The sequence below is a fragment of the Cupressus sempervirens genome, chromosome 3 (assembly GCF_028749045.1).
Source record: "Cupressus sempervirens isolate cs-2001-9-10 chromosome 3, ASM2874904v1, whole genome shotgun sequence".
NCBI lineage: Eukaryota > Viridiplantae > Streptophyta > Pinopsida > Cupressales > Cupressaceae > Cupressus > Cupressus sempervirens.
The window spans coordinates 188314646-188321050 of NC_143120.1; positions in this window are offsets into that span (position 1 = coordinate 188314646).

Here is a 6405-nt window from a genome sequence, read left to right on the forward strand (position 1 = left end):
TTACTGATAATTTAATATTAATTATAATTTGGTAATATAGGAACAAAGTAATATTAATTATAATATAACTCAAATATCTATTTGTGACTTTATGAAGTATGATTTTTTTTTTTTTGGTAATAGATAATTTATGTGAACTTTGAAATGAAATTAAAGTTTCAAAACGAGAGGCCATTCATCATAATAAAAAATATAAATATAAATTATATCTCATATATAATCATATGTAGGTTTATTTGATAGAAGCTACCAAACATCAATACTCTCTCTTAGCTAGGGAGGATAAATACATGTATTACCTCAAAAGTAATATCAAGTTAGCAAGATTAAGGATATCTTTGATATCAAGGGTGTTGGTCTCCTACAATATTAACATATGATATTCATCAAATACTTAATAAGCTTTGATATCACATTTGATATCAAAAGTATTGGTCGCCCAGAATACATGTTATTCACCAATTTACATGAGTGTTTGATATCACATCTGATATCACGAGTATTGGCCTTCTAGAACATCAACGATATTCACCAAATACTCTTTGAGTAATGACCTTCTAGAATGTTGCTATGCAAGATATTCACCAAATGTCGTGACTAATGGCCTATATTATTTGACGTGAAGTCTACTCTATCAATTATAGTTCAAAAATTTCTTCTTGGAAATGTAGGGTTGTAGAGTTGTTACCAGTCCATCCATTGTTGAAAAAATGAAAGTATTTTACATATTATTTGACAATGTATTGCCAAAATATAGAACAATAGTATTTTTATATTCTACTCAATTTTGGAATAACCAATAACTATTACACTATAAATTTTTGTAATGCATTATGTCCAAATTTGTTTGAATAATTAGTAAGTGTGAAATTATTAGATGATGTTTGCAAATTTACTTCACCATTCCTTCATTTTGTAGTAACTGGTTGGCAATAGAATGTATAATATTTCTTTAGTTACTATAACACTAAATAATTAAAAAATTTCCTTTGAAAATAACTCAATTTTCACGCATAGTTTTAATTACTTAATTTTTTGTTGTTCACCAATTTTTTATATATGAATGTCTTGATGATAGTAATTATCATTTTAGTAAGATACAAAATTCTTTAATTTCAAATGAATCTATTGTGCTAAACACATTTTTAAAGTGAATATCAAAGTTGTGGTGCCAAAAGGGGGGTATAAGTGGACACCTTTTTCCTGAAATCTGCAAATTTTGAACTTCAACAAGAATTTGAAGATAGTTACGCTCAAAATTTTCAGATATGACAAAAAAAAAGTCGTAGTCCTTTGAATCTAGTTTTTAAACTACTAATTTTTTTCCAAAATGGTTTAGTTTTAGGTCCTCAAAAAAGGGGGCCACAAAAAGTGGTACTGTTTATTCCAAAAAAACATAGCACAGTACAAAGTGTGGCCCCCCTAAAATTTTAACTTTTTTTTTGAAATTTTTTAATCGCTCTGGTCAAAAGTTACTTAACACTATGTAGTTTATCCCAGATTTTTCGAGTAATTTTATAATGTCTATTTTTTTTTGAACGAATTTTTTAACTAGACACATCCCAAAAATGTGAAATATCTGTGTGCTCTCCCTAGAAATAATTGAAAACTAATCTAAAATCAAAACCTTTTTTTTTCAAAGTGTGTAGAATGGAGTCTAGTTTCTAAAAAACTAAGTTGTTACAAAATTCGATGAACGAGCTAAAATCTATAGCCCAATTAGTACATGGTGGTTTTTGACAAAAAATGAACATACATTCAAAAGAAATTATAGATGAAAGGCTTGAAATAGTTCAAATTAAAAATAAATTATATGGTTAGATAGCTAACACAGAGACCTATAATGCTATGTAACCTGATCTTATCGATACCCAACCACGAGAAATCTTGAAGGGGAGCACAAAAGAAAAAATAATCATTTTTTGTATGTTTGTTGGAAAACACGTCTTAGGCCTGTTCATCAAATCCAAATCTTTGGGTTGGATCTCCAAGGCAAAACCAAGCCTTAGGCTTGGGTTTGATTAAGGTTTAAATAGCGCGTGCGCCCTATAGAGCGCACGCGCTATTTAAACCTCAATTCTAAATAGCGCGTGCGCACTATAGGACGCAAGCACTATAGTGCGCACACACTATTAAGATGTAAGTTGCAAAAGAGAATTAGGTGGGGGGGATAGGGGAATGGCTATGTGTGTGCATGAAAGCGATAGAGAGAAAGTAGGGGATAGGAGAGGGGAGAGAGTACAGGATGGGAGAGAGAAAGAGTACGAGTGGCAAAGAGAGTATAGGATGAGAGAGAGAGAGAGTAGGTGTGGCAAAGAGAGGAAGTGTGAGAGAGAGTACGGGTGGAAAAGAGAGAGTGCGGGATGGGGGAAAGAGATTTAAAGTAGGGGATGGGAGAGAGAGGAAGTGTGAGAGAGAGTACAGGTTGGGAGAGAGAGATTAAGAGTAGGGGATGGAGGAGAGAGAGAGTAGGTGATGGGAGACATAGTGGGAGAGGAAGAACTTGAGAGAGAGGAGGATGGGAGTGCATGTTTGTGTGAGAGAGAGAGTATGCAATGGGAGAGGGGGAAGACAAAGTAGCTCAAGAGAGAGTAGGGGATGGAAGAGAGAGTAGGCGATGGGAGAGGGAGTGGGAGAGGGGGAGACAGGGGGGAATAGAAATGTGTGTAAGAGAGAGAGAGAGAGAGAGAGAGAGAGAGAGAGTAGGGGATAGGAGAGAGTGTGAAAATTTAAGAGAGACTAGAGGGTAGCAGAGAGAGAGAGAGAGAGTGGAGAGGGAGAGAGTAAGAGTGAGAGTGAGAGAGAGAGTAGGCAGTGGGAGAGGGAGAGCAAGTGAGAGAAAAGGTAGGGGATGGAAGAGGAGAGAGGGGGGATGGGTGTGTGTGTGTGTGTCAAAGAGAGAGAGTCAAGAATGAGAGAGGGGAGAGAGAGATAGAGAGAGTAGGCAATGGTAGAGAGAGAGAGAGAGAGAGAGAGAGAGAGAGAGAGAGAGAGTAGGTGGTGGGAGAGGGAGTGGGAGGGAGAGAGAGGTGGAATGGAAGCATTTATGAGAGATAGAGTAGGGGATGGGAGAGAGTAGGCAATGGGACAAGGACTGCGAGAGAGAGAGAGAGGGGGGGAATGGGAATGTGGATTTATTTATAAGAGAGATAGTGTATTTATTTATAAGAGAGATAGAGTAAAGGATGGGAGAGAGTGTGAGAGTTTGAGAGAAAGTAGTAGGGGATGGGAGAGAGAGTGAGAGTAAGGGATGGGGGAGAGAGAGAGAGAGAGAGAGAGAGAGAGAGAGAGAGAGAGAGAGAGAGAGAACTTGAGAGAGATAGATAGTAGGCAGTAGGAGAGGGAGTGGGAGAGGGAGAGGGAGAGGGAGAGAAATAGGGGGGATGGGAGTGTGTGTGACAGATGTAGAGAGTAGGGGATGGGAGAGAAGAAGAAGAGTGGGGGGATAAGAGTGTGTGTATCTATGAAAGTGAGAGAGTAGGGGATGGGAGAGAGTGTGAAAGTGTGAAAGTAGGGGGTGGCAGAGAGAGAGTACAACAATGGGGGAGAGAAAGTAGGCGATGGGAGAGGAAAAGAGAGAGGGGGGATGGGAGTGTGTGTGTAAGAGAGATAGAGCAGGGGATGGGAGAGAGTGTGAGAGTGTGAGAGTAGGGGGTGGATGAGATAGAGAGTACGACAATGGGGGAGGGAAAGTAGGCAGTGGGAGAGGGAAAGAGAGAGGGGGGATGGGGGTGTATGTGTAAGAGAGATAGAGTAGGGGATAGGAGAGAGTGAGAGTGTGAGAGAGTAGGGGATGGGAGAGGAGATAGAGAGTAGGGGATGGGGGAGAGTGTGAGAGTGTGAGAGTAGGGGATGGGAGATGAGAGAGAGAGCAAGGGATGGGGGAGAGAAAGTAGGCAATGGGAGAGAGAGTGGGAGAGGCAGAGAGAGCTTGTACAAGATGGGAGAGAGAGAGAGAGTAGAGAGGGAGAGAGAGAACTTGAGAGAGAGAGATAGTAGGTGGTAGTAGTGTGAGTGTGAGAGAGAGTAGGGGGTGGTAGAGAGAGTATGACGATGGGGGAGAGAAAGTAGGCAGTGGGAGAGGGAGAGAGGGGGAATGGGAATGTGTGTAAGAGTGACAAATTAGGGGATGGAAGAGAAGAGAGAGAGTAGGGGATGGGGGAGAGAAATTAGGTGGTAGGAGAGGGAGAGAGATAGGGGGATAAGAGTGTGTGTGAGAGATCTAAAGAGCCGGGGATGGGAGAGGAGAGGGGGTGAGAGAGGTAGAGAGAGTAGGTGGTGGGAGAGGGAGAGTGAGAGAGAGTAAAGGATGGGAGAGAGTAGGAAGAGAGAGAGGGAGGGAATGGGAGAGACAGTAGGGAGGATAGAGAGTAGGGAGGATGGGGAGTGATGTGTTTTGAGAAAGTAGGGGGTGGCAGAGAGAGAGTACGATGATGGGGGAGAGAAAGTAGGCGGTGGGAGAGGAAAAGAGAGAGGGGGGATGGGAGTGTGTGTGTAAGAGAGACAGAGCAGGGGATGGGACAGAGTGTAAGAGTGTGAGAGTAGGGGGTGGCAGAGAGAGAGAGTACGACGATGGGGGAGAGAAAGTAGGCAGTGGGAGAAGGAAAGAGAGAGGGGGGGATGGGGGTGTATTTGTAAGAGAGATAGAGTAGGGGATGAGAGAGAGTGAGAGTGTGAGAGAGTAGGGGATGGGAGAGAAGAGAGAGAGTAGGGGATGGGGGAGAGTGTGAGAGTGTGAGAGAGTAGGGGATGAGAGTGATGCAGAGCCCTCTGTATTTATCTTCAAGGAATCTTATTTCAACTCAAGGGATTCACAATAGGCTGGTACACCCTCAAGGAACCAAGAACATCTCAAAGATTACAACAAAGAACCCTGACATTATACACCGATAAAGACAACATCTTCACTCACACAATCAGATTTCTATGTCTGATTGCATTGTTTATAACTTCAGTTATATATATCTTCTTAAAAAAAAATTTGGAGGAGTTGTTAAAAATTAGTAATTATAAAACATATCCAAATCTGAGACCAATCCAATAAGCAGATTATAAATTACGTACTCTGAACCAAGACCCATATTTTTTGTCATAAACCAGAGACAAAACTGGTAACCCTGCCTAGGACATCAAATATATTTCACAATTTTTTTTAAAAGAATCTCAAACCAATTCCACATTATCCATCTATGATTCTAGTTTCCAAATCTGTAAGCCATTTATTTTTCCCATTCATATATAATTTTTCAAGCACAAATCCCTGCCTTCATCTTGAATGGATATATCTAAAAACCAGTTTTCACTCAAATCATCATAACTTTTCCAAATATAAATAAAAATGATTCAAACCAGTTGGAAATGAAAGGTAGTTCACATATATTTCCAAAAAATATCATTAGAGATCTTGAGTCTCCAAAATATGTCCGTATCACACGCTGCAACATGACTGTATTCAGTGAATCTCAAATCTGCAAACATCCACTTTCACCAAAATACCCATAACTTATTCATTTCTTCATAAAATTGAACCAAACCAAAGGCATGAGAAGAAGGATTCATCATACTATATATACAATACTATATTACATGGTTTCCAGGCTGTACATGGACGTACAAGGCCTGGAAACTACTCTAAAACTTAAAAAACCAATCAAAACCACAACAATAAAATGCACCAAAAATGTATCAAAGTATTTTCTCTTCTTCCAATTGATTTGGTTCGACCATACAATGGTTTTTATATCCATTTGACAGTTATAAACCTTCCTAACTACCCCCAAGACCAACCATATACCCTTTTACATCATTTTTCTATTATTAACAACTTTCTCAAAGTTGCATTTTACAACTTTTTTACGCAACTTTTACATTTTTGACAAAAAATGGCTTCATAGCCTTTACAACTTGACCCAAATACAATACAAATGACTCAAATGAATTTATATGGATGTCAATAGATCCATTCACCAATTAAATAAACATTTTTACATTATTTATCATATTAAGACCTCCTTTGACAACTTATTACAAATGGCTTCTCTAGCTTTTATATCTTTGTCTTCCTGAAATTTAGGTGCCTCTGCACCATACTCCCAACCTTGAAAAGTTTCCAAGTCCCTTGGAAACATGGAATCAATAACCTGCAAGAAAAAAATATTAGATCAAAATCCTCATCTTTTCCTTTGCCTCTTCATGCCTTTATCACCATCATCTTATCCCTTAAGGACACAGGACTGTCCTCAAAATCATCTTCTCAAATACTCCTTTTAGTGGAGCATTAATGGCTGCAACTTCCATGGTGCCTTATCAGTAAGAGATCCATCTTTACCATTGCTGCTTCAAACTCACCACAAACAACTCTCCCCTATGCCTCACCTAGGAGTCCTCCTCTTTGCCTCTCTCCCT